At 36.4% G+C, this 23,443-nt stretch overlaps 1 protein-coding gene across 1 annotated transcript in view; it reads left to right on the top strand.

Moving 5' to 3' along the window:
* The window catches only part of ADGRL2 (adhesion G protein-coupled receptor L2), a 326,276-nt gene that overhangs the window by 142,348 nt on the left and 160,485 nt on the right, over positions 1–23,443 (top strand). The window contains exon 3 of the mRNA XM_035333937.1: positions 5,828–5,869. The gene's annotated coding sequence lies outside the window, so the exon portion shown is untranslated. The remainder of the gene's footprint in view (positions 1–5,827; positions 5,870–23,443) is intronic.

Raw genomic sequence — 23,443 nt, 5'->3', positions numbered from 1 at the left:
CCTTTCCCACATTTTCAGATCATTTCTGTTCTGTGCGTCTTTATTCATACAGTCTTTGAACCTATGTCAAATGTTTCCTCTCTTCTGTACTGCAGTAAAATCACACACCATCCAAAAAGCATCTCCTAATGACCAGGCACTGTTCCGTGGGGGTTTTGCAATATCTTTTACAGAAGTCCCCAGTTTATAAACTTTTCAAACAAGGAATATATTGTTTGGCATACATTCCCAGTTGTATATGCCATAGATAATTACAGCACCATAAAATTATTATTATTATAAAGACTATGCACCAGATTCCCAGCTGGTGGAAATCAGCATAGCTCTTCCCATATTACATGAATCAACTTTTAAATGAATTCTCTGAGTGGAACAAGTTACTAAAAATATTTTGTGATCTTTAGTTATGCATGGATATTGGATTTTTTTAGGTATTTATTATTACTATTATTATTATTATTTCAATTTTAGTACAGAATTGCAAACTCTGAACTTTAAATGATCTTTGCAATCTCTATGGCACAAATATAATTTGGGAACATTATTAAAACTTATGTAGTTGTATATAAAGATTATATTATATATACAATTTTGCAAGGAAATACCTATTTTAAACTCCTGGGACCAGTCGTATAAAAATATATAGTTTTTATTTATATGATCAGACCCATTGATTTCAAAGGGGTTGCGTGTACATCTTCAAACGTACTGATGTGAAAAAGCATTGCAGATTCTGTAATTTGTAGTTTCTCATTCAGAACAGTCAAAATATAGCAGCTTTGCTGATGGATTAGGAAACAGTGCTATCATATGGGGTCCCAGAGAAGAGCCACAAAGGTGATCTGAAGCTGGAGCACCTCTCCCACAAAGACAGGCTGAGGGAGTTGGGGTAGTTCAGCTTACAGAAGAGAAGGCTCTGGGGAGACCTCATAGTGGCCTACCAGTCCCTAAAGGGGCCTGCAGGAAAGCTGGGAAGGACTTTATCAGGGAGTGTAGTGATAAGACAAGGAGTAAGGGCCGTAATGTAAAAATAATAATAATAATAATAATAATAATAATAATAATAATAAATAAAAAAGAAAAAGAGAGAATTGTTTAAGTTAGATACAAGGAAGATATTCTTCATTCAGAGGGTAGTGAGGCTCTAGAACAGGTTGCCTGCTGTGGATGCCCCATTCCTGGAGGTGTTCAAGGCCAGGCTGGATGGGGCTTTGGGCAGCCTGGCCTGGTGGGAGGTGTCCCTGCCATGGGGCAGGGGGCTTGGAGTTAGAGGATATTTAAGGTCCCTTCCAACCCAAACCATTCTGTGATTCCATGATTCTATGACATAGGGACTACAAATGATTCTATGACATAGGACCACAACAGCAACCCTGTTGGAAAAGCCTCCCCAGATCCTCAGAAGACTTCCCACATAATATGGGCTTTCATGTTATATATGATCAGACTCTTATCATGTATTAGAAGTATACGGGGTACATTTTTTTGCTATATATTCTTTTAGTATCTTGAGCTCTGATACCTCTATAAAAGCTGCTATGGCTCACCAGGTGATACACTGTAAAGTGACTTTATATTGCATGGTCAGGGAGACTGGTCAGACTTCGTAATGATGACAAGATGTACAGTGGCTCTGATTCTGACTGACTCCATTATACCTCTCTGGGACAGCAGCAGCCCAAGTCAATAGTGTATCTACCTAGCAGTAATCCAAGACCTTACTTGAAAATGAGCTGTGAGAGTTTATTACTTGCAAGCAGACAAAAAGCTATGAAAAATGCAAGTAGAAACAAAAAGCAGTGTAGCATATTTGTTCTGATGTAAAAAAGCAAAATCAACTAATTGACTTTTTAAAGACAATCTTCAAAATATGCAGAATTATGTTTTAATGCTCTATGTCTATCATTCTTTCCTGTAGGTCTGACTGCAATCCAATCTAATTCAATCCATCTAATGCATTTCTAATGTGTTTTTCATCATAGAAGCTAGGCACCATTAGGAACTTATCTCTGTTCCCACTTTACCTTGGTGGTGACATGTTTTCAAACCAGATGATATTCTGTGTCAGAAACATCAAGATTTCCCATAAGCAGAATTCAGTAACCCCCATGTACTTTTAGCTTCCTGATTCTTCTTAGTGACTGCATTTCAATATGTAGTCCCCAGTATCTGCTCATCACTCCTAATTACTTTTATTTTAGCCTATGTTCCTGATTTCTGGGCCAAGAAGTTTACAGAACTATGATGTACTCTGATGATGCATTTAATCAGGGCTGAGTAATCAAACAGAAAGCTTTTCAGGGCAGGGTGGAATATGGGAGGAACCATATTGTCTGCCCAATTATTGTGTTTCCTGTTCTCAGCCGACAGAGATCCTGCAGGGACCAGAAGACCTGCCTGTAGCTTGATGGGAAGTTACTGAATAAGTAGAAGCCATGTGAAAAGGGGAATGGTGGCAGAAAAACAACATACGATCAGTAAAGTACAAAAGATTTAAAGTGTACACACTTTTCATTCCCAAAGTCTTTGTCATCAGGGTGCAAAACTCTCTAGAAATATTTGTGGGTATGGGTGAGGGGCAGGGGAAACCTAACCATGAATTCCTAAGAGGTGTTATCAGATGCATCAGAGTTTGGCTGTAAATTTGACTACACTGCTGTGGTGCACAGAGAAATGAGTGAAGAAATATCTGATTAAAGTGTACATTGCTGCTGAGGCAACTGAATGTTGCCATAGCAATTGAGATGAAATGTGCAAAGAAGTGAGATAATTAAATCTAACCCCTTTAGTAGTTTTGATAGTCAATGCACTGCCAATAGGAAAAGTTATCTACAGTGTTAAAGATAAAACATATTCCTCGTGGAAGTACTCCTTGCTGGTATTTTGTTGATCTCTTTCTAAATACATTGCTTCAGGTAGCTAATTTGAATGTTTTCTTTAATAATCAAATACAGTTTTGACCTTGGTCTGTAACAGCCTAGAACTTTTCCTGACTTCTTGTATCATGAGAACTGGCTACAAAAAGTATCCAGAATGTTTTTATTCCCCCTTTTCTGTGTGTAGTACAATAAAGCCAGGGCTGTCAAAGCTTACAGTTCAATAATATCTAGAACGTGCTGCCCTCTTCAGGAGCTACTGATTAAAAATATTCAATTTTGTTTATTGATTCTGAAACTGTAGTGAGCAAGCAGGAACTACAGAACTGAGTACTTTTTTTTTTTTTTTTTTTTTTTTTGACATTTCTAATGCCACTGCCAGAGACACTGAAAGTAGTTGCAACATTAATAGACAAATTGGGTTTGGAAAAAAGCAAATCAAAAACTTGTTAGCATTTCTCAAACCAGATTTGAGAATTGGGTGGTCATACTCACATCCACTCAGGTTATTTATTTGAGCCAGTGAAAGCAAAAGCTAGGAGAAGCCTTGACTCACTTCTAAAATAATAATTCTCTTCTATACACAAGCAAATAACCTGTTATTAAAAATGATTTATGTCTAAAAAGAACTCATACATTAGCTGTCATACTAAACTTATTTTACTTCCAGCTGCTTTGCTCCTCTGAATCCATGGAAGAATTTAAGCCGTGGTTTAGCAGAACATTACAGTGTATGCTTAACTTCAGACAAAAACATTGCTGCAAAGACTGCAGGGGAATATTTGTGCGAAAGCACCAAACAACGTATACATCGGTCTGGAGGCTTCCATACTTGGCTGATACGTAGGGGATAGGACCACAATTTTCAGTTCGTGTCTTACAACGCTGTAACTCATGCTGTGGAATCTTAATAATTAAAGATTTGATCTAGAGGCAAAATCCAGCCTTCCATGAATATAATTTCATTTGAAGTCAGGGGGAACTTTTGTTCATTTATGAAATGGTGACATTTTATTGGTTTACAAATAGCTTTGACAAAAATAATTATGGCTCGGTGGCAGGGGGACTCGCAAGCTGTGCAGAGGAAAGGCAAGTGTTACTTTGCTGAGATGAATGGATTTTTTTTATGTAACAGCCCTGAACATGCAGTGGATTAATGATTACCTCACCCAAACAGGGCACCTGAGAGCAGGGAGGGCTGAGGAGCCGGGACCGCTGGGAAGGCCGCAGACCCAGTGCTCTGTGGGAACTTGGCTCCACTGAGAGACATCATCAAAGGGCTCATTTCAAACTTACGTGCAGTGCTCTTCCCTTGGCTGAGGGAGATTCTATTTTCCAGAGCTTCATAAATGAAGTAAGGGAGATATTCTGTGCTAAGTCTCACACAAAGCACAGTAAAGAAGCTGTAGCCCGCAAAGAGCGGAGCAAAAGTGGCTTTAAGGCTTCTCTGTGGATGCTGGGATTCAAGGCTGGATACAGGCCAATGAATCTCCGCGTAAATTAGAGCAGCCTGGGGGGACTCTTCTAATTTACATTAGCTTTATCCAGGCTCCCTGTTTCTTGTGCTGTGCTGCAACCTAGATTGGGCCTGAATTTCTGCAGCGCTGAGCACTGTGGAAACTCCCTTTTTGCCCAAGGTAAACTCCTTGAACGGAAGTAACTCCTGTCCCGGGGAATTCTTCACTACCTGGACACTCCCTTACCAGTAAATAGCGATATTTCATCCAGCAGTGCATGCTCTCATGCTGAGAACCTAGAATCAATCTGTCATTTAGTTCAGTTTGTAATTTTTGTCTTTAAAGCTAATAGCCCTACCTAGATGAATTTTTTTTTTTTTTTTCAAAGTGGTTTGTGACTTTATCTGTTGGTTATAGTAACATTTTCTAAACATAATTTTAAATTGAATTCCTTAATTCTCCCCCTTTCATGTTTGATTAAAAACAAAAACAAACAAACAAATAAACAAAAAAACCCACCTCCTTATTTTACCTCTGAAAAGCTTACACAAGGCAGTTTCTGTACCTAGCCCTGGCTGTTTCAGTGGGAGTAATGTTGAGAGATAATGTGTGAGAAATGATGGCAAAATTTACCCTACTGTCCTGAAAACTTTTTATTCTTGAGCTGTACAATTGGCACATATAGCATAAGATGTTATAGAAAAGTCAGAATCCTCTCCGTGTAGCTACTGAGGGAAAGTGATCACTCTCTGCTCAGCCTTTAATTGAAGGAGCTGGTGGCAGTGATTCATTTCTTTCTAAAGAAAGCAGAATAGCTACTATGTCAGGTGTAAGACAGACTGAAAGGGACACTAGAGTGGAAAGAAGGAAAGAGAGTTAACTGGTATCCTTTCTTTCATTTCCAAGCCACAATTAAAGCATGCTGAAGAGGTGTGTGATGGACTTCGTACTCCAGCCTAATCATTACAGACTTACAGCCCAGAACTTATATTTTCCTAAAGCAAAATGTAAAGATTGATTAATTAGTTTAATAACCATAAAATATTTAAAAATTAGTTAAGAAGAAAATGTTTAACATATTGTTGACAATTATCTCTTTGTACATATATATATAACCATTTATGTACATGCTTTACCCTGTTTTCTCCCACTCCATAGAAGAGTAACAGCCAGCCTGAATTTTTATTTTCTAAAGTACTATCACTAGTTGGATGCCAAGATCCTATGCCTATATTTTATGAACACTGTAGAGATAAATTCCAGCTGGCATGCAGTTCTATATACAGATATGCACAATAGCCAGTACTTTTTTTCTAATCCAGTACCTGCTAAGTACATGTAATATATATTCAAAACTGCATTAAACTATTGATCTATGATTTGAACATATATATATATATATATATATATATATTGATGGTGATGCATTGTTTGGCAGCTAGAATCCCTGCAGATGAGAGTATAATAACTAATAACATTTTCTTTGCTTTCTAGGGTCTTTATGGCAGAATGATTAATTCCATCTTTTCCAGAATGGTAAGCAGAAAGCTATTTCTGTTTCTGATAACAAAGAATATAAGGTAAATTATTTTAAAATTGCCAAATTGCTTAAGAAATAACTGTACTGTACAATTTCATAATTATATGGCTTGTACAACTGAAAATATTTGAATATTCAAATCCTGTAAGCTACCTAGAAAAGATTTGCAGAACATTATACTAATTCTTCAAAAGTCAGGATTTAGCATCTGTCTTAAAAATGCTACTGACCTCAGAATGCTCAACTTTTAATTTTTCTGTATAATCTCTTATAATGTATGGATTCCCATACACCTAAATACATTTTCATTCCATCAGTGGAGAATATAAATCTCTCTCTTCTTTAGGCTTCAAAATGGCGAGTTCCATAATATGTGTTACTATTTGAATTGTGTAAGATTGATCTATATTTATGTTTCACTAGGGCCTTGCTGTATCTGTGAATTAAAAATACATATTTTTCAGAGACATCAATTCTTCTGCATGCCATCAGGTTGCTTAAAAAAAAAAAAAAAAAAAAAAAAAAGATTGTTTCATTTGTCACTCTTTTTTTGATGGCTGAAAAAGGCCATCAAAAAGGGGTATTTATTTTACCCCTTGATCATAACATCTTTGCAATCAAATAAAAAGAAAAATTCATCATACTGTACATGTAAAGGTCATCCTAAAATAACATGTCTGAGCAAACCATACAGAATCCTATGAGCACATTGCTAAGGAGAAATGTTTTTCAGCAGGTCTTGGGCATTCATTAAAAAAAAAATAAATTAAAAAAAATCTTTCCCACTGTAGTCTGAAATCAACATAAAACCATCATGAAGTGAAACTACTGTTAAAATGGAAAGAAATATTACTCAAAAAATATCCCATCGGAGCACAAATTCTGACTTGAAATGTGACTACTTCTTACTGTTACACTTGAAAGATCTTCCATCTAATCCCAAAAGAAACTCAAGACCCTTTAAACAGATTATTCAAAAACCTTAATGCATAAGAGCATAAAACAACAATACATTTAAAATATGTGGGACTGATTTTTTTGTTGTCTTTTATATAAATGGTATCAAAGTTGCCAGCCTTCAAGAAAACCAATAGCAAAACACAAGTTTTATGATGAACTTTAAGAACGATAACATGATTTCCAATGAACAAGGCAGCTTAGTTTTTCTTTGAAACTTTTTTATAGGAAAGTAGAACTTGCAGGTGAAGCTGTTTTAAAACACTTGTTTTTAACCTATAGATCTAGCCCTCTGATAGTAACAATGAGGTCTGCTTTGGCAAAGTCTGTGATTTATTTTTACCTGCCTGCTAACCTTGAGTATTTCAGAAGGATCAGGGCTGAGGATCCTTTTGGAACATGTCTGGGATAAAAAGAAATAAGTCACATTGAACTAAGGAAAACACACACACACAAAACAGTTGCAAACAGGCATGAGAACTGCATTTAACCTCCTTCATCCACAAACATAAAAATATTCAAGATTTTGAGTCATTTTTAATCAAAAAGATTATCTGTGTGACAGTTAAGTAGGTTTGGGATTGAACTATCAAAGGGTCTGTCTCTTTTGTGTATGTTTGCCTATTAGCAGTACGTACTTGGCACAAGGATCATATGTAGGTTGCAGCCACAGACAGACGCTTGCACTGCATACACCCTTTTCTGCAATGTTCATTAGGCAATAATATTGTCAAAGGTAAGTGTTTACCAGCAGCTTTAGTCTACTTAAAACCATTTTAGCCTGAGGCTGATCTTGTGAAGAGGGCTTGGGGGAAGGGCAAAAAAGAGGCACAACATTTCATTTTTCATGAAAACAAATGTATTCAGCCAGTATCCTGATTTGAGGTAATTTATAACTCAAAATTTGCATGCTAAGTGAAATTGTAATTATTTTTATTTTGAGGCCAAGTGTGTGATCTATACTATAAGTGAAGGCAATAGGACAAAGGCTTGGACCTTAAGGGTTACTACAACAAAGACAGTAATAGATTATTTTGGGGAGAATTCATTTTTATGTGTAGAACCATATACACCTCAGTGAGTTTTCCCTGACTTGTTTGGAATGTAGCGTTACTCTGCTGATTATGGATTTCCCTTATGTAAATGTTAATTCAAATATAAATATATTTTAAAGTTGGGTGTCTATTGTTTAAGGAATGGGAAACTGAGCTTCCTCATACTACTCCCTGCAAGGCTTTTTTAATCCTGAAAACAAGATAAATGTCTCAGAAGAAAACAAATTGTTCAATATAATTAATACAAGTTTAAGGAAAACAAACAAACAAACAAAAAAAAAATCTCATTTCTTACTCTATCTGTGTTTAATGAATAAAGATTAAATGCACATTACTTTGAACAGTCACAACATGTAGATTTTAATCTAAAAATGGACTTTTCTCTGTGTATGTTAAGAAATTATGTTATCTCAAGTTATTCCTAAATATGTAATATTTAGCGGTAGCGTTTAATTAAATATATAGCCATTTTGTCATGAATTTTGAATTCCATAACTGTTTTTGATATATGAAAAATCATGTTTTAGATAAACTGAGAACATAAAAGAACTATTAACATATGTAGGAGGACCTCTGCAGCTAAAAACAGGAGACAAAAAATAGTTCTCACTTTCCTCTCAATTAAAACTCTGTGCAATTATTATTTTAGATTATAGATCTCTTTTGGGATTCTGTTTACACAGAACTTTTGGTTCATTTCACAGGAATAATATTCATCTTAATTAGCAAAAACAATTGATGGGCTTTTCTCTTTTTTACAAGCGGGAGTTCACTTGGTGTACTGATTACGAGTAGTAGATTATCCTGATAAATGAAAAGTTCTTGTCTTTCTGAACAGCAGCTGAATATGTTATCTGTCTACAGTGTTGTAGCTTCTTTGTTAAACATCACCTTGTTGAGACAGAATGACTTACTTGGTAAGTGGTTGACCCGATTTTTTGTCTGGCACCCTAACATTGCTGGGCATTATGCCAAGCTGGATCTGTAGCTATTTATGACGGCATTCAAGGTTCAACTATGCAAATCACAACTATTAGCCAAAAAAGCATAGCAGATTTGTTTTTTAAATATTTCCATAGCTCACAAGGTCAAAGCATTTGTTTTCACAATTTTTAAATATAGTTTTGTAAGTAATGATCAGTAATGTTTGAAGAGATTGTCACCTTTTAACATTTGATTTAGACTGAATTAGACAGAACATAAACATTTTTCTTCATGTGTTACAAAATAATTGTATGGAGCAAAGGAAGAAGAGACATGAGATGAAATGAACAAATATATATCATTTTATCTGTCCTGTGGGTAGCTTGGCTGCTCTGTACAGAATTACAATAAAAGGAAGCTGAATTATGACAAAGAGTCTTTGGAGAATACAGTCTTCTTCCAAAAGCCTGCCCTGATGACGATGGCTGCAGGAAGCTGTAGCCCAAAGGTCTCCCCGGCCTTCAGCTCAGGTAGCTCCACATTGCCTACACATCTGCTCTTAGTGTGGAATCAGATCAGAACCGTTGGCCAGTTGATCTATATGTACTCACAAACATTTATGCCTCTGTTATTTCCCATCCCTAAAGATGGTACATACCCACCATCTTCTTGATGAACCATAGTTCCAGCCAGAGACAGGGTGCTAAGTCCCAGGAGACCTGTTCTTGCACCGTGCAGTGAACTGCAGTGGTCTGCTGGGCCTTCGGCCTAGCCCAACACTCAAAGATTCTGAGACAACATAATGTAAGTAGGCAATAGCTAAAATGTAATATGCAGTATGTGATAGAGAACTGTATAATGACAACATATAATTGACTGTATGTAGTAGACAATATAGTAAATAGCAACATTTCCTCTTAGAGAAAGAGGAAGTAGATTTAGGTATGAACAGCACACAGTGTGTTTTCTAATAGAGATTTTGGGCATAATTTGGATTAGGTTTGTATTTTGTGACAGAATCTGACAGGGGAGCACATGTTTATTCACCAGATGAGCACCCTTCACATAACACCAATGGCTGCTTAATTTAATTATTGCAACGTGAAATAATTAACAAGGCTGAACCTGTGGTGCACAGTATTTCTTTGTATGTTATAAAGGACTAACCTTAAAAATATAAAATAAAATGAAACAAATAGCAGAGTTGTAAGGAAAAAAGGAAAAAAGTATTTCAGATTCTGTTGGCTAAGAAAAAGTTTGAATGTTCAGTAACTGTGGCTAAGTGTAGTTTTCATCTGTTAGATAATTTTTATTCATCATCTGAGTTTTGTGAAGTAAAATAATGTGTTTCAGCGGAAGTGCGAGAGATCACGTTAATGTTTGAGTGCACAATAAAGCCAATCAAGATAAACTAACTGGTCAAAGTCTGATTTCTGTTTTTGAATTACCATCCAGTCAGAGCAGAAGTACCCATTGATCTTAGTGGGCTTTCTTCCCTTAAGAACTACAGGACAGAGACTGTAGGGATTTGCTGAATCATCCGTAACAATATTTCCCCCATATTTGTCCTAACAGGGTGTGAAAGAGGCTGCCAACAAAGTAGAGAAAATACATTGAAGTGGGATAAAAAATATAGGTTGAATTGGGAATATGGAGATTTTCCATCAAATTCATAGGGTTTGCACAAAGAACTAGAGTAAGAGCCTTCTTAATACAATGCAAAGCCCCAGAATTTATTCATGGTTAAATTTCCAAGCTTTGGTCAATCCTTTTTTAAAGAGTCCCTTCTCAAAAGAAAGGCACAGAGCACTGTGTTATGGTAAACACCAGCAACTCTGTCCACAGTCAAATCTAAATAATACTTAAGAAACTAAATCCAAAACATTAGCAATAAAAATACTTAGCATGTATTTCTTTCCTGGGAGCCTACATGGAAATTGAATTTCACTGAGCTGCACTTACACGGCACAGAATTCAATTAAAAAAAATCCACCTGGATTCCATGCTGTGAAAAGCCCTTGCAAATTTATTTTAGGGACTTCGGGTGTGGAGCCTGGACATAGTTTTATTTTATTTTTAATGGAATCAGTCTTAATGTCTAAGGTTATTCTTTACTTGCCTCTGCTGCACAGTTTTCACATATAAGCCAACTGAGGACAACTCGTTATTAAAGAAGTCGGCAGGTGTCCTGTGCTCTGAAACATATTAAATAAAGAACTCAACGGGATCATGTTGACTGTAAGCTCCACAAAGGAATTAAATAATGAAGACAGAAGCTCTTCAACAACGACCATTTATGCACAAGTTAAAATGTCTCATCAGAAGACGGAAAGTTCTCTTACAAATTTTTACTGGAATCTCTACTGTGGTATTTTCTAAAAACATGTGGTCTATAGATTTTAGAGTCTTAAATTTTCTGACCTGAGTCTTATGCAATAAAGTCATCAGAATGGCAGGAACTGAGGAGCCAAAATCTGCCCTTCTCTATTCAGCTTCATTGCTCAACAAAACAGCCATTGCAAAATGGCCTTGTTATCACTCTGATGTTTTTGAATTCCCTTACCCATGTCAATATTAATACAGAGTAGCTGTGGAAAATACAAAGAAAAGAGTAGAAAAGAGTCTATTGTATCTTTACTTAATATAATTCTAATGTATAAAGCCCTCCAGCCATGGTAGCATTTAAAATACAGTCCCCCTTGAGATTTAAAGGGTATTGGGATAAGGTAATTTTAAATCACATTAGAAAGGTTCAAAAATAATATAAATACAGTTTTGAACTTCCCATTGATTCTGAGTTGCTGAATAATTGCACTAGACAAATGTCTTTAGAGTGGGCCTTAATACAAGAAATCACAAAAGGTATTGGATTTTCACTTATTAAAAAATGTTGTCATGCAGTAATTGTTTGAAGAAAACTGACAATTAAGAAATGTAACTAAATCCCTTTTAGAACAAAAATAAAACTTGATTCAATTCTCTTTGAAAAAAAAAAAAAAGTCAACTTCAATAGAGGTTGGTCTGAGCATCTCAGACTCGATTGGAAAATAAATTATGCTAAGTGCATCCAGACTCACCCAGCATCTTTAAGAAACAGTGTTCATAATGAACCAAAGTCTTCCGACAGCTTAGTATGACTTTGAAATAACTAATATGAAACAAAAACAAAAACAAAAACAAACAAAAAAAAACTTTGTTGACCAGGTGTTTTCCCTTTTTGTCAATACAGAATATCCCTATAATGACCATCCCATGCTCTATCATTAAAATTTGAGTTTTTCGGGCGTTCTGCCTCAGACGTGGAATTCTCATCTGCAGTTTTTACCCTCCCTCTCCAAGTTAATCACGTTTGCTTGCTGCAAACACAACTCCACGCTCTGGGAAGCAGTGATTTAGTATGAATTTACAATTAAAAACTCCTCCTCCAAAACCTACTCTCGATTTTAATACAAAACATTGGATGACACATTTCCTTATAGCTGCAACTTCTAAGTTACTATTGTTGATGATATTTAACAAGCATTAGTATTTGTAGGACTGAAAATATGGTCTCAGTTCAGCAAAAGTTTGCTCACCAAAGCCTGTATGTTTGCAGAAATGGGGCCTCAGCTTTTTTCTATGTTACAGGTGAAAAAGAAGTATGAGGTTCTGAAGTCCATTCATGATACCATTCATTCCCACCAAAAGATTATTCCATATGCATATTCATTTTCTAAAGAAGGAAACAAACAATTCAGTAACATTAACTCTTCCCTAGGTGTAAAATAAACTTTACTTGAATGAGTTTGAATGAGTTTGCCAATGTCTTGTTGTTAGTCTAATGCCTCTTGTATGAGTAATTTTGTGTTTAATAGAAATATTTCTCAGAAAGTTCATATGAAACTGCAGAACTAGTCCAGTTTTATACACTTCAGCCTCAGTGTATGACGGAAAATTTTTCTCTTACCATTTTTTCAAACCTTCATATTGCTAAGTCAGGTCCCCCAGCATAGCAGTCCTCCTCCTTTCTTAAAATGAAGTATGTTCACATCAGCCTGCCTGGGTCAAAAATTCTGCCAGTGCTGCTTCATGCCGGCCCACAACCCAGTGCAAAAATACTTGTAACAGACCATATGCTATACATATCAAGGGCTGCACTAGTAAAAGTGAAAGCAAAATAGAGACTGTGAGTTACGCTTGTGGCTTAGTCTATATGACTGGCTAAGACTATGATCCCAAGTCAAAGAAGGCAGTAGGGAATTTACTCTTGAAGATCTCTTGAGTGAAGCACAAATGGCAATCTCTAAGTGCACTGGAAGAGTGAGTGACCAAATAAATTGAATGCATTCAATCACTTTTAAGACATCTCATCCATGTGCAGCATTTTGAACCTGTGCTTCAGTAAATGTATGATTAAATTTTTATTAAAAGGTAATGCTCCTGTTTTAATGATAATTGTATATAATTAAAATGAAAGGATTAATAATATTAAATATTTAATCAGAGGTAAAGATAAATATAAATACATATATTGTAGTATGATTACATATGAATATATAATATTGAGCATATATTATTTTCAATGCATTATGTAAAATAGTAAATGAATAATATAATTTGTAAAATAAAATTATATTCTGGGTATTATGTAAATCAAAGGCCTGGTTCAGCACTTGTGTGTTCATAAAAACTATTTGATTTTTTGGGGGCTGTAATATGGAAGAAATAGTTGAGGTAGCCTAAAAATAATTATAAAAAATGCCCTTATGAAATAGATGCTTGAAATTTATTGCTACATCACCTTTCTACGTGAAAAGTGAATTACAATGCTAAATGATGTACAGTTTGGCCTCAAAAGAAATCTTTTGAGGAGTCATGGATTAGAATTTGGAAAAGCCTCATTTCCAGCTAACCCTGAAGCCATGCATCTTTATAGGCCTAACTTCTACTGATTTTCAGAACCTTTACATCAGGCCTTAAGTATTCATACACAGGGTATTCCTCTTGCATGCCATTTGCTTATATCTTACATATATAATCTTATTTTGCTTCTTTTTAATAGAATTCTGTACTTAGTGAAGCAACACCACAACTTGATTTCTCATAGATAAGCTATATTTTAGGCTATAACACTCATTCCAATTGTCATTTCTGCCATTAAATACAGAAAATCTGTATCTCCAGATCTCAATTGCAATGAATCCACTGAGCCTTTGTCCTGTAAAATTTTGTATATTAACATAGTTTAATAAGCTGAGAAATGCATTAGCTTTTTAAATAAATCTTTAAATTGTGTAGCTTTAAATCAGAGAGATGTTTGGGTCTCTACAAACTATATGGAACTAGTATTTGTCTAACAGGACCTTAAGACCCATTGAAGAATTTTAAGGATTTTTATGAACATCTGCATACATTCTTTAGCTAGATTTTGGCATAGTTTCAGTGTAAATCCAGTACAACTCAATCAGTTTACTTTATAATTAAAAACAAGGAAATAGTAACAAAAATACATAATATATGGTACTCGTGTTTATAATAGAAACATCCATAAAGAAAGAAACATGTTCTAACTCTTCTCATTACCCCAAAGGGAATTGCATCTTTAATCACACAAAGCACAACGGCTTTCTAATTTTGTTTAAAGTGTTTCAGTACTTACAAAAACCAGATCAGGTTATTGTAAATCTAGAGCAAATTAGAATCATTGGCCTCTGCTCAGCTGTATTCAGGAATACTATGTAAATCATAAATTTAATGGCATACTAAGACACACATCTGTTTCTATTTTGTAGAAGTTAATAATCTAACTTCAGAGTATTTAAACATTACTTTCATTAACTGGAAAATTGTGAAAAATAGAGACTGCTATAAGTCACAATGTGTTGCTGCAATATGCTAAGGAAAATATAAAAATTGCAGACCTGTACAGTAAAGACTAATTTTCTGAGAGATATGTGCCATTGCCTGTTTCATGACCTTGCATCTCCTCTGTTTACTTAGAAAAACATCACTTATACTAACAGAGCTGCATTGCTAAGTAGAATCTGCACCTGCACATAGTAGATTTTAATATATCTTTTTAGTCACAAATGTCTTTCACAACAAGGAATAGGTGACGCCTAAATTCCCTAAACCTATATAATGACCCAATGACTTTTCTTATAATAAACTGATAAAAATTTCTGCTCCATTGATCGATTTCCAGTATATATTTATTTTTACAAAACTTACTTTGTGGTCTAGGATGTACTGTTATTCTTACTGAAAAGTTTAGTTTATTCATAAATTAACACACAATCTTATACTGTATCATAAATTGCCATGCATAATGTATATAATTTGCAAAGATCCCATTGTGTGTGTTTCATTGGAGAAATGCACCACTCTTTTCAACTTCCAGCCTTAGAGACACTATTTTTTTTTTCAAAGGAAACAAGTGAATTAACAAACATGTACAAATCTTTTTGAAAATGTGTTTGAATTCAGTTGTAAGGCAGAACAGAGCTGGCCTGCCAGCTTTAGCACTGTAATAAAAAATCTAATTGGTAAGGTTTGCCATGATAATGGATTGTAAGGTGATAAATTTTGACCAATAAATACCTTGGAAACTCAAAAGTTGGTTGCATTAAGTGGTAAAGTCAAAATATGCAGGATACTAAAGTATATCTTTATTCATATAAATTACAAAGTCAAAAATATATTTTTCTAATAATCTGTTTATTTAAAGACATACAAGTCAGATGTCATTTATGTGCTGTTTTGCTTGTGCTAAAATTACCTGTGGTAGTAGATACTTTGCATTAAAGCTCAGAGTGCATAAAGTTGAATGGGATTTATGTAAATAACCGTATGAATATGTATCTCACCTTTTACCAGTGCTAATTTCAATGAGCTGTATTTGAGAGGGAATTATATTAATATATACAACTGATAGGGAATTTGCACATTCATTTTACTATCAACAAAAATTCTAAAGAAAGCAAACTAGACCAATGCATCCATAATAGAGGGGACAGAAAGAGAAAACAGAAAGGCAGAACTGGCTGCCTAAATGGTACAATGCAAATTTCTGGTTTATTCCTCAGTAAGATTCAGTGGTTGCATATGCAGGAAATTCTCCCTGTCCTGTGCAAATGCATACAGAGTTCCCGTTTTGCTTTTCAAGCATGCAATAAAAGCTTAAGTGTGTTGTCTTACTGATATATTACATGCAGTACTGTGACTTATCAGACACAATACAAAATATCATATTTTGGTGCTGATTATTCAACAGACAGAAGCCAGTGCTCATAATGGAATGGGAAATAGCATCTTAATTAGTTATTGAATATATTTTAATATTTCTAATTAGCAGTAATACTAAACAGTCAATCGGTATTCCTCACAACAGGAGGAACATGGTAGTAATATCATTCTTTGACTGCAGTGTTTTTAGAAAGGCGTAACCATACCTTCAATCAGATTCGAATACTATTTGTCAAAAACATTGAGGTCTGTCAGAAGTAAATGATCATTTAATTAGAGAAAAAAAAAAAAAGGTGGAATATCTTTGATCCCTATACTTTAGTGATATTAATTCCCATGTGCTGCAGGTGTTTGTAATGTATAACAAATCATTACTGAAACAGAGGCTTTTATAGGCAGTTTCAGTGAAGGAAAATGACTGTTCTTACAGCTGCCAGAGTTACACCTGGCAATGTAATGCAAGCATTACAAAATGTGAACTAGAAGATGTAAGCCTGGAAACAAATCTGGGTTTCCCTCTCTATTCTCTGCCAATGCCATCCAAGATGGATTGCAAAGCATTACTGATGTACCGAGTGGATGGGGAGGGGGAAAGAATGAATTTGCTGCTGTTCCTTCGCTCTCTGACCAGTGATCCATGATGCATCTCTGGTATCTGCTCCAGAGGGAGCCAATCACATAACTGTCAGCATTTCAATAGCAATCAGTAACAAGAGGAAAAAATATATTCTTATAAGAAAAAAAAAATATATAAGGGACCAAGTCCTTGGTTTAAACCACAAAAAATCAAAGCAAGTATAACCAGTCAGATTAGGGTTATGAGTACTTCCAGAGTGGCACGGGAAACTGAGAAACAGAACTAGATGACATATACATAAAGCATCACGTTGCCTTGATTAACTGAACAGTTTAAATAAAACCCAACAACAACATGAAGCAACAAAACAAAACAAAACAAAACAACAACAACAAAAAACACTTGCACTTACAGATTAAAACCTGGTTGCATACTGGGAAAACAGTAAATGTGAACTAGAATGTATAAGTTTGGAAGCAAATATATAAGTTTGGAAGTAAATATGGCTCTCAGTTCCTGTTGTTTGATAAGGAGCTTTGAAAGTTGCAATCATGGCATAGGGAAAACACAGTGGGAGGTTCTTTTCTTTTTGTGACTCATACTGAACACCCTGTATTTTCATGTTCCTAACCTTTTACCATATCTCTGAACTCAATTATTGTGATTGTGGACCAGATTTTCATTTGGCATGGTATAGAATTCCAACAACTAGACTATTGAGAAGAAACATGGAAGGAATTTAGGCCCTTAAGAAATCCTCTGCTTCAGTGCTGTTCAGTAGGCACTTCCATGTTTTGTTACAAAATTTAGAGCTCTAATGCTCCTCATGCCTAATACTACTTGAGTCAAGACAAACCAGGCTAAAGAGCTCCGTGCCTACATCATTGCTAAGACTGTGAAACAAAACTGAGCAGCTAAAGGCAATAGTCATGCTCAAAGAGAACCTGGCACACACCAACACAGTTATCCTGTCACTAAACTCATCAGTAATCACCACTTTCTTTTAAATGTGTAGCTTTATTTTACAACTGGCAATTGGAGCCTTGTCCAGTGTGTGAAACAGGATCAGTTCTCTCCCCTGCCTGAAGGGACTCAAATGCATCTCTCTCGCCAGCTAAAGAGTTCTCTAACCCACAGCTTGATTGCAGATGGAGATATTCTCCACTTCTCCTGTTAAAGTTGTGCACCAAGCAGAAAACAATTCAGGATTCACTGGGCCAGAATGCAAGAGCACCAGAGGGAACATGACTGTAGCTTAATGATCTGCGCAGTCAGTTGGAATGGGGAGGCCTGAGTTCTGCTTGGTGGTCCAAGAATTTGATGTATTTTATCCCGTAACTTCTCAAGAAAGTAAATTTAACCATACCCTAAACATAGTTTTCTGAATCCTTACGGGTTTGTAAAACTGTGCAGATAAAGACAAGTATCTCTACAAATCTTGGCCTATGCTGTCAGTAACGTGGAATTTAATAATACCTAGGTTGTTTATATTAGGTTCTTGGGTAAGAACAGAAAAGCCTTCATGGATTCATAATTGCAAATATAATGGTTTGCCTTTGAATTCTCCATGCTTTGTTCATCTTTCTTGCATCACCTTTCATTTTGTGACACACATCAACGGAAGAGAGTGTCCAGCTACACTAGGTAATATTATAGTTAAAAGCACTCATAATGGATGTAAGCTTTAGATCCACAGCTGGAGTTTGATAAAGCAAATCATAAGAGGTAGAGGGGTTTGGCATAGACAGGCAGTTCTTCCCCTATTCTCTTTCAAATCTTTCTGCTCTGTTATAATAAGCAGTAGGGTAACGAGACAAAGAGGTGATGAGAACACGCAGTGATCACCACACTTGCCAGTATGAGACATGGGGCTCTCCTTTGGCTGCAGATTAGTGGTTGAAAGAGATACAAAGATTTAGCAAAGTCATAGTAAATTGAAAGGGGGAGGAGGAGAAGGATCTCCCTACCTGCCAGGCAAAATTACAGTAATTTTAAATAGAAAAATCTATTTAATTTCTTACTATTCTCTTGGGCCTTGCTTCTTTTCTTTAAAAAAAAAAAATAAATAATAATAATAATTTTAAAAAAGCTATTTGCTGCCTGAATGTAGAAATAATGTCTAGGCAGGTATAGCAGCTGAAGAAAAGGGAATCTAGAAATGTGCAAGAGTATTTGGAGAATTGGGATCTCATGACATCTCTTTCTCCAAGGCTCATCACTGTAGTTCCTTTTCTGACATCATTGTTTCAGCTTCTGTACTGAGCTTCTCATATGAAAACAGGGAATTGTTCTTGTCTCTTTTTAAAAGTGTTCTGCTACGTGACTCCTAACAGCTCAATCTCAAAAACTCTGGGCTTTATAAATGCCTGTACAATTAAACTGTAAACTCTTCTCCACCAGCACACACCCATAAATACCCAAAGCCCACAGTAAGGAATGTACTACATCAATAACACAGCTCCATCGCTCCCCTACATTCACTTTTCAAAAAGTAGAGAGACAACTGCAATGAACATAAAAACATGCATCCAAACTCACTGTTAAAAATCTTATTGATGTCTTCTTATTTCTTAACATGATACAAAAATTGTGTTTCAGAATACCTAGTTAATATGGAATACACATACTTTGTTTCATAGCCGCATTTTCTCTGAACAAGGTTGTTTCTAATATTACTTAATTAAACAAAATTAAATTAATTTCTGTCTAAGAAACAAGAAACAACAGCTTTGTTGAATAAAACAATCTTCATTTTCTTGAAGCTATTTAAATTAAAAACATGAGTTTCTACAGTTGGAAAAAAACATCCATGGTTAAGATGTTTGAAGCCCATCAATCTCTTTAACCACACAGCTAATGTGTTCCTTCTGTTTTCTTTGAATGAAATCACCATGAGTCGTTAGATGTTGATTTAACATAAAGCAAATGGAAATGGGTGTTTCCTTAGTCATGTGTAGAATTTATTTTTTAAAAACAATTAGCAAGTGTTATGAGTAAGTCAATGATTTTGTCATTTCTTAAATAATGATATAGATTACAAGTCATTAAAATTGATTACTGAAGTAAACCATGTATAATGCAAATTCATATTACATTTATTTGTTAGGAACAGCTGCAGAATTCTCTTACTTTATTGATGACTTTAATATATATATATGTATATATATATATATATATTTTTTCCCAAGCAACACTTAAATCAATTACTTAGTTTAAAAGATCGGTAATTGTAAAGATATATTTCCAAAGTTTTAAGACATTACATTAGATATTTCCTATTATGGTTTATATCATTTGCACTTTGCTTTTATAAACTTGTCTGCAAAAATATTTTTTTTTCATTTTTTTTTTCTAAATGAAACAATCAAAATTTGTCTCTTTCAGTTTTCAGTTGAAATGGTAAGATCATATGATAGTTTGTTACTTTACTGTGTGCCAAATTAAACCATGTCTTTATATTACGCCAATTTTAGCTGTTGCTACTGTACTACACATATACAACCTCTCTGTCAGTCTGCTAACGTTACATCTAATTATACGTTCATTGATATGTTATTCACAAGAGTATATACAGGTAGGAGAAAATGTCAGTTGCTAGTATTTAAAGTTCAGTCATTTCATAAAACTCCGGTAATATAAAAATAGGTTGCATAAATCTGTGTAAACCATTTCTCATGGGACAACTGACTCTTCAGGCAATACAAAAAAATATTTACCAAGTTGTTCAAACATTTTTAAATCATCCTTTTAAGAACAGGCATATGTAAGCTGCACTTCTATGGAAACAAACAAACAAAACCTCTAATGGAGTCAACAGGATCATATTTATAGACATCATAATTTGGCTATGTTTTGCCACAAGTTAAATCATCTTTCTCAGATGCACCTTCTCCATGTAGAAAGTTGACAGGTAAATCTCTTCCAGTTGTTACTGTCCTACAGATAGTCCCTAGAAATGCTAACTGACACACAGCACTTGTGCTTATTTCAAAAATCACTAGAAATTTGCTTTTATTTTTTCAAGGACTCTATCCAGCAGGTTCACCAAAGTGATTTGAGTGCAATGCACATAGAATATATAGCTGAACCTGGAACATCACAAAATTTAATGTTAGTGAAAGGGGTAGATAAACATTATTGAATGATTTTGCTAGGAGGGTAATGTTTCTTTTAGTGTTTTCAAGCTAGATATTTTGTGATGTTGCAACAAAGCGAGATTTTAAGGAAAATGTATTTGTCTGTACTTACTTGTGGAGTACATATGGAATGAGGTACTTATTTAATAGGGATATAGCAAAAGGCAAATAATAGGCAGTTTTGATGGTGAGAAGAGACTTGACTTGTTATACTTTTTTTTTATATATATATATACTCTTCAAATAGTTGTGGCTGAGTAAAAAACAAAGGATCATATTCAAGTCTGCTAGGGGTATACGTATACAATTTTCCTGTTTTAAAGAAACAGATGCTGATTCATATGAAGTAAAATTAATTGCTTGAATAGTATTTTATTTGCCAAAAGGATAGATGCTTCTGCCGAGTATTCTTATATCCCAGTCTGGATTTAACGAGAATTCATGGAAGCACGTGCTTTTGAAACAGACACTGAAAGGTCTCTATCTAAAATTTTACCAATTGCTTAAAACTCACTTTTACAATTTAGAGTTGTAAAACTCCATTTTTGTATTTAGAAATAAATATGCTTCCAGGCATTTTTGATGAAAATGGGGGAAAATAAACATTAGTCCTGCAGTTGAGTCCATGTAGGAGAACACACTTCAGCTTCAGCAAATATTAACACAAGGCCCAATTCTGCAGTTATTTTCAACTTTCTTGGGGGGTGTTAAAAAATCTTACAGAAACCAGTAGACTTTTTTTGCTCCAAATGGAAGAGTTCCTCTCTCACACCTCTTCTCCAAGAAAAACTGCTAACCCCACATACTTTTTGTTGTGTTCTTGACTGTTTCATGGCTAAGTCCTGTTCTCATCAACTAAGCAAAAGGCTCAGGTCAACAAAAGCTTATCTGTAGTTACATTCATTTGACAAAAAGTATGATGTGTTAATGATATATATTAAAACTATGGTAAAAAAGTAGCCAGTCAAGATGTATATTTTTACATTTCTATTACTCCCTTTTTAAGAATAATGTCTCTTTAACAGATGGACCAAATCCTCTCAATGAAGATGTTTCTAATAAAATACATGAAAATGACTTTATGATTGAATTCCAATTGGAAATGTATAAGGGGTTATTTAGGATTCTATAAAGATAACTATATGGATATTTTCAGCAAGACAGGGCAAACAGCTATACTGGGGATATACAAAGGACTTAAAAAAATGAGGGGAAAATTACAGAAAACCTATTCTGCTGGATTTTGCACTCACTGTAACCCATACGTTTTACTTTTAGCTATACATGGTAGGGATAAAACTATCACACAGACACATAATCCTTTGTCCTCCCATGCTGAGCTGAAACTGGCCTTGGGAAGATGCTCTCAGCTACGAGTGAACATCTCCTTTGGTCCTAAACTCCTGAGACTGCTCCTCCGCTGCCCAGCAGGTGCTGTGGATGGAGGAAGGCCAGCGTGGCCGTGGTATTCCCTTGTGTCAGTGATTTTTAGGTACTAATCCCTGGGATTATTGCTAGCACCCTTGAAAAATCGATGTGGTTTTGAAGAGCTCTGGACCAGTCCTATGATTCTTACTACCTCCTGTAGCAAGGTCTTAATGATCTGGTTTCCCTTTAATGTCATGTTTCTCTTAATACACGTTAAAATTTTCTTAACAGGAACACTAATTGCATAGGTATGCAGCAGAGTCCAAATGATTAAGTTAAAAAATAAACCTTTACCATTGACAAAGGTAATGAGCCTGGTGTGGCGTGGGAGTTTTAAGCTGAATTGTCAGTATGCTTTGGACCTGAGAGTTTAACAGGCCTTGAGTGGTCCTGCCTTGTGCCAGCGATTCCGTGGGCAGATGCAATTGAGAGGGTTTTTATTTCACTGCTGCAGCTAGAAATGGGAGGGAATGGTTAAAAAGAAAAAAAAAAAAAAAAAAAGTGGTGGGATTATCAGGGCAGGTTTGTGCTGCTTTGATCTTCGGCTGTGCCTCCGTTTCCCCTTCTGGCCACCGCCTGCAGCAGCCCTCGGCGGGCACTGCCCGGTGCAAGAGATCCCCCAGGTTCTCCCGTGGGCTCGTGTCTCCCAGGTCCCCCCGTGGGTCTGTGCCCCCGGCCACGCCGAGCTGCGCCCAGCCGCTGCTCCCTGACCTTGGGAGCTGCGCATCGCGCCCATCCCGAAAGGTCGGAGCGGATCCTCGCCGTTTCGCAGCAACCCAGAGGGAAACAAACCCCCCACCACAATCCCAAACCCCCCTTTCTAGGACGGGGTTTTGGGCAGGAAAGGACCGGCGCTAGGAGCCTGCGTTCCGCAGCCGAGCCGTGAGCCAGCCGGGGCTCCCCGCCTCGCTGCTCAGGGGGCCGCTCTGCCCCTCGCGGTGTCCCTCTCGCCTCCTCGCCGATCTCCGCCACTGGGCGTTGACCGAGGGGTCCCCGGGGGGCGCACTCCGGTGAATTCACCGCTCCCGGGGGCGGCCGAGCGGGGCCCGCCGTGCAACTTTGGGCTGAGGGAAGGAGGGAAGGAGCCAGGGTACGGCCAAGGAGAAAGTGCCGCGGAGACGCCTGCCGGCCTGCAGCGCGCCAGCAGCAGCCGGGGGAGGCGGAGGGGGGGGCGGCAGGCCCCAGGGCCCCGGCCTCGAGCCCCGGGGACCCATGGGCGGCTCCGCGGTGGCTCCGCGCCCCTCGGGGCCAGTGGTAGCCGATGCTCGC

The sequence above is a fragment of the Oxyura jamaicensis genome, chromosome 8 (genome assembly GCF_011077185.1).
Source record: "Oxyura jamaicensis isolate SHBP4307 breed ruddy duck chromosome 8, BPBGC_Ojam_1.0, whole genome shotgun sequence".
Lineage (NCBI taxonomy): Eukaryota > Metazoa > Chordata > Aves > Anseriformes > Anatidae > Oxyura > Oxyura jamaicensis.
Note: the sequence above shows the minus strand (reverse complement) of the source record. Positions and strands in the feature narration are given on the sequence as shown.